Here is a 13,814-nt window from a genome sequence, read left to right as displayed (position 1 = left end):
AGATTATTACAAAGAGATGAAGTTTAAATAACCTGTGTATAAGCATCAATCTGTTTCTTTGTAGAAATATTCAACTCTGCTGTTCTTATCAAGTGCTATATGCTTGAAACACGTAATGAAACATTGCGCGCACGCGCACACACATCAGTTTATTAGGCATCAATAATTGCAGCCTAGTGCACTTTTGGCATTTAGCACAACGTTGAAATTCCATCTTTCCTAGAAAGTAACATGAAGTGTTTGCAAGAATTATCTATTGAACACAAACACCTTCCTTCGTAAATGAACGTGATTTATATCGAAACTAAAATTTCATTATCAAAATGCCTTTTGTTATACTTCTGTTGAACGATTTAAGATCCTTGTCCATGTAACTATATATATTTTCTTTACCAAATTGGGATGCACACATGTAAAAACAAACAAATATTTATGATAGCTGCTAACCTATTTTGTATTCATTCAATAACATTCTAGTTGTATATCCGTTTCAATCACACAGCTCATCAGAGAAAGTTTGAAATTCAAACTTAGTAGAAAATTATATTTACGTAACTAGATAAATCTGATAAGCTCTGAATAGTGTTCTATTCAAAATTATGTTATTTGTTGTCACATATTAGTTATAGCAATAGAAGTCTGATCAGATTAAAAGTAGCTTAAACTGTGAAAATACATATTTTTTGATGGGCCTGTTTTTTACTTCTAACCCAAAAGCCAAAGGAGGTTATTAGCATAAACGAATATTAAATTTCCATTAAAGAAGATATCTTGTCATTTTAAGGCTTATCCTCAGGGAGAAATGTGATTCCATCTTGGATATAGATTATATACTTGTGATCTGAGATCGCAACAAACAGCTTACGTATAAAGGACTTAATAAATACATCTTAAATGAGGTAAAGCTTCTGTTATATACCAACGATACACGTGTTTATACACATATATGTATGTGTGTGTATATATATATATATATATATATATAATGTACACGTAGACTAATTTATACGTACGCACTCTTAAGCACGTACCTATACACACATATATTACGTACTTGCATACATATAGATATATGTATGCATGCGAACACACATATCCCGAAAAATATCGTAACCATTGTTCCAGCCGACTGGCCGTAAAGAGGGAACAGACAAAGTGACGGACAGATTCACAGACAGACGGACATAACGCCCATTATAGTAAGATAGTAAATCCGCCCATCTACGATAGGAAATAAAGGGATAGTATCGCACATCTAAACCCTCTAAATTCACGAACTATACAGGAGAGAGGGGCAATCCAGAGTTAATCCTCGTCGCCGGAATTTTAACAAAAAAATCAAAGGTAATTTATTAATACAAGACTCAATATCCACTAAATAGTCATACTTTTTCACATTTTTCTCGCTAAAAACTCTTCTGATTACCTCCTTCGTAAACCCGAGAATCATCGTGACCATCGGACCTGCCATTTGACCGTGAAGAGGGAACGGATAGGCAGACAGACATAACGCCCATTATTATAAGATGCGCGCGGTGTATGAAACGTGAGGTTTCGTAAAACAACAGAAACTACGGCTATTTAGCAAATTTACATAAACTTTCATTGCTTCAAATTATTAGCGACGTATAATTAAAACTCATGCAAACAAGAAAATACCAAAGTAATTGTTTGATGCACATACTGAAATGAACACATACAAATCATAAACATAGAGGAAAAATAGAAATAAACAGCATTCAAATATGATTGGTGAGCTGGTTAGTAAGGGATATATGGGTGCTTGTCTTAAATAAGTTGGAAAAGGCGCTGGTCCATGGAACATGTTAATTGCTTGATCTCCTCTGATGTTATACTACTAGATACATCCACAGTTCATTTTTGCTCCTAAATTGGCGTCCATTCTCGTAAACTCGTTGCTATAGAATATTCCCTATTGGGTTTAAGTCCGGGAAAAAGGCAAGCCACTTCATCTTCCGAGGTCCACAGAAGCCTAATTGTTTCATATACTCTGTAGTTTTCTTCATTGAGTGAGAGAACGCCTTATGTTGCATGAATATTATGGTTGTCTTGAAGGTGATCCTTTCATTTTCTAACCAAGGTTCAAGGTGCTCCCTCAGAAAGGCTATGTAAACGTCAGCAGTCATTTTAACACCGTCCGGTACCTTCCAAGAATCAGCTATAATGCCTTCAATAATACCTGCCCAAATCATGGTTGCTTCCTGCTTCTCGTTGGCGTCTCGAGCGTTGATGACGATTTCGTCCATTTACAACCCATCCCATGCTCCAACTATCAGGTCCATCAAGGGTCGCATGAGTTTTGTTCGTAAATAAAACTTTTGAAAAGTCGACCTTCATGTTATCTTCTGCCCATTTCAGGTGAGATTTTATATGTGTATTTTGTATAAAGGGAGGCCTTTTATCGACCTTTTTCAGGAGACGACATCGAGTAGTTCTGGACACAGTTGTTTCGCCAATGCGCTTGAAAAGTTCTCCACTTGTAAGACCTGGCTTCTTTATAGCTTCACGCTAAATTCGTGACAGAGAACGTTGAGAAACAGCCCTCGACTGACCCTTGTCGGTTCTCTTGCGTATCTTCATAGGAGTTGTAACAAATGTTTTTACGGTTTGGCAATACCTTCCAATTATTTTAGATATCTCTAATGTTGACTTACCTTTTGCAAGTTCAGAAGTAATAGCGGATTTCTCTGAGGCAGCTAAATCACATTTGCGACATACAATTACACGATTATCGACCACTCGTTAATAATTTGGAACACTGAAAGTTCGTGGAAAACATGCAAATGGTGGCGGTTTGTTTACACCTGCGCAAAACCTCACGTTTTTACACACCACACGCATATAACTATTGCAATCAGTCTATGGAAATTTCGTTGAATTCCAACAAGTAGTTCTTAAATAAAATTTTTAAAATGTTATGTCATTAATAATTTGAAGCGCAGTGTGTGTGTGTGTATGCATACATACATATATATATGTATTGTTAAGCAGTGTCGATTTTTACAATTCCGTAAATACCAATAATAGTATTTTATTAGCTTAATGCTTATAAAATACTACTACTACTACTACTATTATTATTATTATTATTATTATTATTATTATTATTAACAGAATATATATATATATATATATAAGTTCAAAAAAAACAATAACAAAAAAACAACAAAGTGAGGATGTGATACGGATAGTGTTATTGGACGCTCGGGATATATAGATGAAATTTTCTACTGATATATTTTTAACGAATGTTGAAAGAATAAATTTTAAAATAAACAAATAAAATATCGTTAATCTATTTTCTAATTATTCATCGCGTTTGAATGTCATAGTTCTCGTTAGTACAGTTTGGAATATAAACTTAGAGGAAATTATAAATTTTTAGCTATGGAAATACATATATTTCAAACTTTGATTTTTTAAAAATTAGTTCAGACAAGATCTATGCAACTGAAATTATGAATATTACTTAAAATTGTATTCACCTTTAAATTTGTCTGCTTTTGATGACTAGAACGATGCTTTAAATACTAACATAGTTTAGTACTGAGCACTATTCTCAGTTTATTGGATACACATATGTTATACAACGTTGAAATTGAACTGAGGAGAGATATGATATTGAAACGCAAATCCAATTGGAATGCTATTGAATAAATACAAAATTAGTGCCTTTCAAAGTCATTCTTCCAAATTTTATAAAGAGACTAAATTGAAGACAAAAATTATCTACATTCGTTCTGTACAGATAAAGGTAAATAAATATCTTGAGCAGATGCACGCATACACACAGTCACATTCATGTATATTACATATCTATGTAGGAGTGTATGTTTATAAATATGTAGATATAATTATATATATATATATATATATATATATGTATATAAATAAATGTGAATATATACATGCATACACACATATATGTACATATATATATATGTGTGTGTTAGAAATACACACAGGAAATAATATATGCACGTATATGTGTTGTTTACATGTACATACATATACATATATATATATATATATATATATATATATATATATATATATATATATATATATATATAAACTTCTGCACTATTTTGCCATTTTGCAATATTCTTAATTAAAAGTCGTATGCTGAAATGTTCATGTATTTTTGGTAGATCCCAATGCAAATAAAAACACACGCCCTGGTTGTGTTTAACATCAGTTTCAGTTTCTTTATCAGTTCGTTATGTAGATTATAGGGAAATTGTTTAATGGCTGGGCAAAGCTTTTTCTTCAGAAACTGCGTCTGAAACAATGTGGGTTTGTCCGTCTTACGTTTTATTCTTTATACTTTGTAGTATATGAAATTTTCAACCTTTGTTCTCCTATTTATGTTTACATTGTGTATATGTTGGAATCTGCGTTTTTTGTTGCTGTTGCTTTTCGTCTGGCTGTATTTGTTTCTGTGACGATGGATACCGATGAATGTATAAATGTGGGATTGTTGTGCTGAACTTGTACTGAACATTTTGACATCAGGTTTTAGGTTCATTACGGCCACCTATATCTATATGTGTGCATGTATGTTCGTTCTGTCTATTTTTAACCATTCGTTTTACCATCCACTCACGTTTGTTGGTAGCATTTAGTGACATATCTCAGCACAAATATTTATCCACGAACATGCACATGTTCAATCGATGTACGCCGTACGCAATATATGTAAAAACGCTTCCACAACGTGTAGAGAAAAAAGGGTACGTAGCATAGGCGACACACTAGAGGAATAAAGGCGTGAATGCAACGAAAGGAAACTAATGTCAATATTGTACTGATATACAAAAGATAAACATAGTGATTCGATAAATAACATGTGGTTAACGATCTACCATGTCATTACGACACAGCACTGAGACAAATACCTACAAGCAGAGTCTGAAGCAACGCGCATTCTCAACATCCACAACTCTCTGGACATGAATAACTTCTTTGCAATAAAAGAACTAAAACAATTACTAAAAGTAAAATGATGTAATTTTAATACGTAATTTTTAACGGCACTTGATAGCAATGCTTATTCAAGAAGACCCTATTACACATAAACACATACATGCCTGGAAGTAGGCAAGGAAATTGCCTCAACATATTTCATACTTCTTGACTACTACTCAGAAGAGAACTTATTTCTAATTAGTTTTTAAATCATAAACTGGAACTTACACGTAATAGTTAGGCTAAATTATTTCATGAGGAGTATATAAAACCGTAAAGTCTGGAGGTATAAAGGGTGAATATACGTGTACTCTTTTTATTGAGTTTTACACAAATTAATTTCGTGTATATATGTATATATTTATTTAGTTATTTCTTATATTGCAAGATACCAGACATCGTGGATGTTTTGTTGATAGGGATCCAATAGCTTTTCAATTGTGAGCTGGAGATTCAGTTAAAGCTCTTGCTGCTTTCTCTTATCATAAAGGCTATTTACATTCAAGCATGGGGGAGGGGTTTCGATTTCCGAGCAGAAGGTCGAAGATGGAGAGACATTTTGGAGCAGATCATCAAGTCTACCCTCGACACAACTACCCTTAAGAACTTTGACTGGTTAAATGAATCATCGTCATTGATCAAACCTCTGTTACTCACAAAAAACACGCACCCACGATGCCTGCTCAGCAAATCCAAGATCCAAATCGTTCTTTCAAAAATTGGAAAGAAATGTTCTTTGAAGCACAGCATATGTTAAATCAAAAGAAATTCACCGCTTTTCTGTTGAAACTAAAACATTCGCTTTTTACAACTCAGTCAAAGCAATTTTTGGTTCAACCTTAAGAGTACTTACTTCGATACATTTAGCAGATGGATATCCAAGATGAACAGAAGAATGCAGAAAGAAGGGAAGTGAATTTCAAGAAACTCATGAAGAGAATTATGTATCCTGGCACCTATCCTCTCAATATCTATCTGGTCATTGTAAGTCTCTTATCCTGAATCAATATTGCTCCCGAAGATCTGGTACTGGTTCGACAGCAGACTCTTTAACACCAGAAGTCTTAATTTTTTCGAACTTTAGTATGCTGATCTAGCTGATATGGTTGATATAAACCCATCACGCCTCCAGAAAATGGTGTCGTTCCTGAACAATGCTTACATACAATTAGGACTTACCCTCAAACCCTAACCAAAAGACTGAGGTCATAAAAACTGCATGTAAATAATATACCTCTGAAAAACCCACCATCCTTCTGCTATGCTGGAAGCATAATTTCGGATTCAGCACTATCTACTGCAGATTTTGTGGATCCAGAATTGGACTGAACAGTCATCTATCAGTTCACCGAAAGAGACAACGTGATCAAGCTTGATGGATAGCTAAGAGAAGGCAAGAGTAAGAGAGAGAGAGAGAGAGAGATACATATGTATGTATATACGCAGACATGTATGGTATATATGCATGAATGTGTGCTTGTTTGCGTATGTACTTATTTTCCTTTTATTTTAAATGTAGTCACATATGCCGTCGTCATAGAAGCTTACGTGTTTTTTAGCCACAAGTTTGGTTTTTAAACGTACCAGTGTGACAGTCTTTCTTTTGTCAGTGTATATTTTGTTATTTCCGTGTATATTTGGTTCTGCTATGCTATTTTCACTGTGGTTTGCAAAATCATCTGCTATATGTACCAACTTTTACTCTTTTATTTTCATTGTGTTAGGAATGCTCAGGTGTTTTGCATGCTGTGTTTTCATTTAACGAGCTTTTGTTGGTTTGTAGAAGCTTATCTTTTCTGTGCATGATCAGCTCTTTTGTGGTATTTTCAGTGTGTGTTCTTTTTATGAGCTACTTTATTCCTATTATTGTTTATTTTAAATATATATAAATTTGCTAATGTGTTGCAAATATAAATTTCGTCTCACATATTTGTTTATTTTCCAACTGCAACAGATATCATACTTTTTTATGCCGCTTGTATATGATTGTGAAGTATATCTCAACTATATTTTAGATTGTTTTTCAATTTTTATTTTATTTTAGCACTGATCAGTGCTGATTATGCAAATTTATCGCTTAAGTCATTCCATCCATGATTATCCATCTTCTTTTAGACATTGTTACTTGATGCCCCATATACTCTTCTTTTTCAAAGATGGTTAAATGTAATTGTCGAGAAATTTGGTTGCTGTTTCTTGTAACTCGAAAGACCAAATAGAGGCTTAGATGCTGGATCCTCGGTCCATTGTTGTTTCGTTTTTTAAACTTTATTCTATTTTGATAGACACTAGTAGTGTTAAGCAGTTCTTCAAGTTGTTGGTTAAATATTTTCAGAGGACAGCACATCTAATGTTTCTGTTGAAAGATACCGACTCTGAATTTCCTAATAAACTTTTGTTGGTTTGATATAGTTTTAGTAAAGGTTGTATTGTTGATCCTGATTGCTGTATTGTATTGCATTGGTTTTGATTTATGTCGGTTCATTTTATATTATTTGTGAGTCCCTGTTGTATTTGTTTACGTTATTAAAAATGAATTCATGCAGTCATTTATCCGCAATTTAAACAATATGTCAGTTATCAAATCCGTTCATTTTTAAAACGTAATTGTGTCTAGTATATGTGCTATTTCTCGAATCATTCAAACAACAAGGGATATCCATAAATGGTTAAGCAAGTAAGTACTCGTTCTTCAAACCGCCTTAAATAATAGCAGGAAGAAGATTCTACATAATTATTTCACAATTTCCATAAACAAAAAAGTCTAATGCATCAACACAACAGCAATAGAAGAAAGGAAAGCAACAACAAAAGCAAAAGGCAACTATATGAGCATGTACAGGCGACTTTGGAATCACAAAAAAAAAAAATACCCTTCAAATTATAAACACCAACCACCACACCCACAATTGTAACAGCAACAAACACAACCAAAACAAATGAAACAAGAACGTCAATAACTTGAATATCTGCAGCAGCACACAGATAATTACTTGTCTACACAGTACTCAGATGGAAGAAGGGTGAGACGAAATATGGTGAACAAAACATACATGTGGCCATCTGAGAAACCAAAAATTTCGACCTGCAGTCACTGGTCCTTACTGAGCAATTACAAGGAAGTTTGAACTAAGTGACCTTAATGTGGTGATCGGGATTTCTAGGTATGAACCTTTGTCATTGATTCAGATGTCATCCAAGACTGTAAATAGCAGTAGACACAGTGCTTTCAGCCATTTACGCATCATTCGTGAAAAGGCAATCAGATTTGTTTAAATATCTAGAAAGATATTTTCATTGGTATTTGTGGAGAACTAGAATGGCATATTAGATGCGCGTTCAAAGTTTGTAGGAATAATTGATAGAGAAGAGCGCATAGACTTGCTGAACAATTCCATTTTTCTGATCGCTGTTTTTCTTTCCATCATCGGAGAAAACCTCCTTTGTTTTAGACGATGTTTGTTCACAACACTTGCCGTTTGCCAACATAAAAGGAATTTGAAACACCATGATGTTTCAACCTAATTGTATGACTCTTTCATAAAATCTATCTAGTCGATCTAGGATTGTGTGTGTTATGGAACCAACATCGTCTAAAGGAAGGAGAAGTTCCTGATGACGAAATACAGCAGTGTTCAGATATTTACGTTCGAATCTGTCAGAATGTGTTAGAACAAATAAATTACTGTTGGGATTCTCACAGTTTTGTGCGCTCCCTATAAATTACTATCTATTTGGCAGCTATCAACACTCATCAGCAATAATTTGCTTGCTGTTTTCTATAAACAAGACGTCGTGCTCTTGGTAGATTCATGGATTCAGTGTTGTAGCTTTAGGGAGATCCGCAACAAGGTCAAAACATCGTGGTGTCTCAAAGTCCTCTTACACTGGTGAAGAGTGTTATAAACTCATATAATCGAAGGGAAGAAATGTTCTTCGATGACTGAAAATAACAGTAATCATACAATCACTTTTGAATCTGCCAGAAAGTATTAAGAATGAATAGATACGTTATTGTTTAGGTTCTTGCTGTTTTGGTGCAGTCCATTATTTATTGTTGTTAGGGTTGATAAAATAAGTACCACCTGAGTACTGGAGTCGACATAACTGACTAACCAACTCCTCCAAAATTTCAGTCCTTCAGCCTATAATAGAAATATTACTATTGTAGTAATAGTGGTCGTAGTAGTAGTAGTAGTAGTTGTTGTTGTTGTTGTTGTTGTTGTTGTTGTTGTTGTTGTTGTTGTTGTTGTTGTTGTTGTTGTTGTTGTTGTTGTTGTTGTTGTTGTTGTTGTTGTTGTTGTTGTTGTTGTTGTTGTTGTTGTTGTTGTTGTTGTTGTTGTTGTTGTTGTTGTTGTTGTTGTTGTTGTTGTTGTTGTTGTTGTTGTTGTTGTTGTTGTTGTTGTTGTTGTTGTTGTTGTTGTTGTTGTTGTTGTTGTTGTTGTTGTTGTTGTTGTTGTTGTTGTTGTTGTTGTTGTTGTTGTTGTTGTTGTTGTTGTTGTTGTTGTAAGGCAGTGAGCTGGCAGTGTGTTGGTCAAAATGCTTAGCAACATATCTTATGGCTCGCTACATTCTGAGTTCAGTTTCCATCAGGAAAACTTTTGCATTCATCTTTTGAGGTAGATAAAATAGAATACTAGTCATGTACTGGGATCAATGTAATCAACTATTTCCATTCACCCTTGTGCCAAGGAATCAATTATCTCACTCACCCTTCTGCCAAAATTTGAAATCATCTAAGTTGACAAAGCTGCTAGAATCATTAGCATTGTCAGAGACAATGCTTAACTGCATTTCTTCCCACTCTTTACAATCTGAGTTTATGTTTGCCAGGGTCAACTTTGCTTTCCATCCTTTCAGGGTTGAATAGATAAATACCAGTTCAATACTGATGTTGACGCAATTGACATCCTCTTCCCTTGAACTTGCTGGCTTTACTGTAAAGTTAGAAAGAACGATTATTTCCACCACCACCACCACCACCACCACCCGCCACCGCCGCCACCGCCACCATCATCATCGTCAACACCATCATCACTTAATAAAGTACCGGTCACACACTGAGAATAGCATAAAAATTGCTGATCTTGAGCTTACATCAGAAAGCATTAATATTGTTATTATTGTTGCTTTTGTGTTGTTTGCTGAGCCAAATTTTGTGAAACTTAGCTGTTCCATCATTCCATGTTTTCCAATATATAAGCTGATGGGCCCCTCTGAAAACTCAATTTTTAGAGCTCTGAGACATGTCTAGGATTCACAGCATTCCTCTTAGAAGGCCTTTACTTCTTGTATTAGTTTAATAGTGGTTCAATATAACCATCTCATGGTGACAGCAGTGAATACATACCTCAGAGTTTAGAACACAAAAACAGACTTTAAAATGATAAACAGAAAAAATTAGAATTAAACAGATTCATTTAAATTAAACAGGTTCATTTATAAACACAGTCAACTACAATTTGACAAACACAAAAGATGTCAAAATATTGGAAAGTTCACCGCATTAACACGGTTTTAAAATTGTTTGTTGAAACATCGATTTTAACTGTGTATATATTTTTGCCCAGTGGTTTTTTTCTATTGTTACTTAGAGTTTAAAATGGCTTCAGAAGTCAGTAAAAGAGGAGCTTGCTATAGCTGAGGTGTAATAGTCACAATAACATACACAAATACTCCACTAATTATTTTCAAATACTGATGAAAGTTAAAAAAAAAAAAAATCAGTCTGGAAATTATACAAACACAGCCTCCAGCATAAACACTTATGTTCAACGAGAGTTAACATAAAAAAGATTGGTGCTAAAAACATTAGTTTAAACAAAAATTAATCAGCAAAACAGTGTGAATGGTAATAATATCATGAACAACAGTATTTCACCTTTTGCAAACTTTGTAGACTATGATGAGCTTCTAGAACCAGCTCCAGGAAATAGAGAAATTTTACATGTTTGAAGAAGAGTATGTGAAAAAAGACAATACCTCCTTGAAGGACAGGCAGGCAGGAATAACATGTTTTTATGCTGCAAATAATAGGGAAGGATATTTTATCTCTTAAAGGAGGAATCTACAACTTCTAGCAGGAAATGCGTTCGCTTGACTGGGTCATAGCATATAAAAGTATGTGTCTCGTCTTTAAGAGTGATGTGAGAAGGAGACGGATAGAGTTGGTGTGATACATGCCTGTTCATAGGTTGATGATGCAGTACACGATATAAATGTATATAAAGTTCCCAACTAGAGATTTTGGTACTGAATCTATACATTCAGGTAACATCCCAATGCACTCTGTTACTGAGACAATCATGCTTGAGCTTACTATCATTATTGTTATTATTATTGTTGCCCTGCTCACGTAAGCAAAAGCAGGGTGTTGTAATCACTCGTCTTTGTTTGTTTGCCTGTGTTTGCAAAATTACTGGAAAACAGCTGAACGAATTTTCACCACATTTAGCAGAAATATTCATTGGATGAGTGGCTTGAAATGATGCAAATTTGGTTTGATTATCTTCGAACATACATAAATACATACATAGATATGCGACTGTGTGTGTGTGTGTATGTGTGTGTGTGTGTGTGTGTGTGTACAAGGATGGATTCAAGTGTTTCGTTTATTTACGAGTTGATTTCTTAATTTCACCGGAGTATAAATACCTATAATGGTGATAATCAAAATAGAACATTTATCTCTCGATGCCTTTTACTTTCATTGCTGCTGCTGCTACTGCTGCAGTTTCACAGTGATTACATAAATGGTTTCTTACTTTGAGATTTAGTGACAACTCTTCTCAAATCTCAAGAACTTAGCAGAGAAGTCTTAAAAAGTAAAGGCAAAAAATGTGATTCAATTGTTTTGACTTACATTCTTCTGAATAGCTGTCTTGGTATCATTCCAAGCACTCCAATAAAAATATGAATAATTGTTATTTGCATATTCCAGGGTTTTCTCAGTTCTCCGATCAAGTCACAATATTTTTCAATCTTCCTTTTCTTTCAGCTTGCTTCTATTATCATATTGGAAAGCAGAATCTCTGATCTTGCTTACTAATGGTTTATTATATTTTGAGTATATTTGGGCTTTGTTCCTGTAATACATGGCTAGCTGTTTTAAAGAAGTCTCATAAGATTTTAAAACAGTTATTTTCGATGACAACCAATGAATTTTCCAGTACATCTTCTTATATCCTGTCATGTTTATTTGCATTCTTTTTCACTATCTTGCTTCATTCATACAGTTCATGTTCTATAAACTAACACTCTCTTCTGGTTTTTATTAAGTTTTCTTTAGAAAGGTTTATTTTAACTTCTGGTTCTTGTCCAGCTGTAAAGAGCTTTCTGTTTCTCTCTTTAGTTCTCCATCTTTCAGTCAAGTACCGTATTTTTTCTTTCTATGATTTCTATTTACAAGATAAACTTACCATACAACACTTTTACTTTCTTATTTTCCATTTTGTCTTTAACTCTATAAACTGTACCAGCCTCAGTATTTCAGCATTAATTTTCCTGGTTGCTTACACAAGCTCCAGCATTCCTTTCCTAATATATATCACTAAACCCTAAGTTCTTTGTAATGTGAATTTAGATTTAAATTTTAATCAATCCCCAGATGTGTGTGTGTGTTGAAGAGAAATAAAATTATAGAATGGCAATAACCACTGTAAAATATAGACTAAAAGATAGAAAGTGAAAAAGAAACGAAGAAAGAAAAATCTCAGAGTAGCAAAGGGCAAGATTCCTGCTTATCCTGCCTGCAGTTTATGAGAGTATGACATAGAAAACCTATCAGTATGAACCAATGATGGAGTAAATTACTTCTGATGTACATATTTCTTCACAAACAAGCATTTTTCATCAGCAAATCACATGACATATTTCTTTTTCATATTCAAAGCTCAAGCTTGAATTTAGCCTGTTAAAAACTAAAGGTAAGAACAAAGTTTTGCTATCTTTTTAGACAGGAGAATTTCAGTCTCATTCTGTTATATCTATTTTACATTAGAATTCCTTTATATTTCTATTCCATTTGGATAATTTTTCTTGTACTGACTTTTTCTCATTTTTATTTTTTGCCATGAGTGAGAATACATAACACACATTTTGGATTAACCTCATCATGTATGTCCTGGCATGCATTTTGCAGAATTCACTGAAATCCAAACATTTCAATCAGATCCTAGGATCCCTCCCAACATTTCTCATGCATGCCAATATTAACACGCTGGCAGAATCGTTAGCACGCTGGGCTAAATGCTTAGCGGTATTTCGTCTGCTGTTATGCTCTGAGTTAAAATTCCGTCGAGGTCAACTTTGCCTTTCATCCTTTTGGGGTCGATTGAATAAGTACTAGTTATGCACTGAGGTTGATGTAATCGAATTAATTCCTTTGTTTGTCTTTGTTTGTCCCCTCTATGTTTAGCCCTTTGTGGGCAATAAAGAAATAAAATATTAACTTAGAAATGTTTGAACTGCACACCAGCTACACAAATCACACCAGTTTGGGTAGGCTTGGTAGAATAATGAGTATGCCAACATTCCTCTGACTAATAAATTGAAAATGTTCTGTAATTTCTGGTACATTGTCACAAAGTTGATATTTCCTTGAGTATCTGTTTTCTTTGTTCGGTAACAGCAAATCATTGTCTCCATCTCATAACCATGAAGCATTATTCACTGCTTCCTTGCGTACTCGTTTAATTCATAACTGCAGAATATCTTAGCAATGGTAATTGTCTCAATGCTGATTCTGTTATTTCTTGAAGCTTCTTCAATTTAGTTTTATTTTTAGAAGCTTTCTGATTCTGCTCGTACGTTCTTTTCTTATTTCA

At 34.1% G+C, this 13,814-nt stretch overlaps 1 long non-coding RNA gene across 1 annotated transcript in view; it reads right to left on the bottom strand.

Annotated features, from left to right (window-relative positions):
- LOC149135998 (uncharacterized) overlaps positions 1-2,938 on the bottom strand; it is a 116,090-nt gene extending 113,152 nt beyond the window's left edge. Inside the window, exon 1 of the long non-coding RNA XR_016241446.1 lies at positions 2,676-2,938. This is a non-coding gene — a long non-coding RNA (uncharacterized LOC149135998). The remainder of the gene's footprint in view (positions 1-2,675) is intronic.
- Positions 2,939-13,814: the final 10,876 nt, after the last annotated feature.

Source organism: Octopus bimaculoides, chromosome 4 (genome assembly GCF_046866305.1).
Source record: "Octopus bimaculoides isolate indiv1 chromosome 4, ASM4686630v1, whole genome shotgun sequence".
NCBI lineage: Eukaryota > Metazoa > Mollusca > Cephalopoda > Octopoda > Octopodidae > Octopus > Octopus bimaculoides.
Note: the sequence above shows the minus strand (reverse complement) of the source record. Positions and strands in the feature narration are given on the sequence as shown.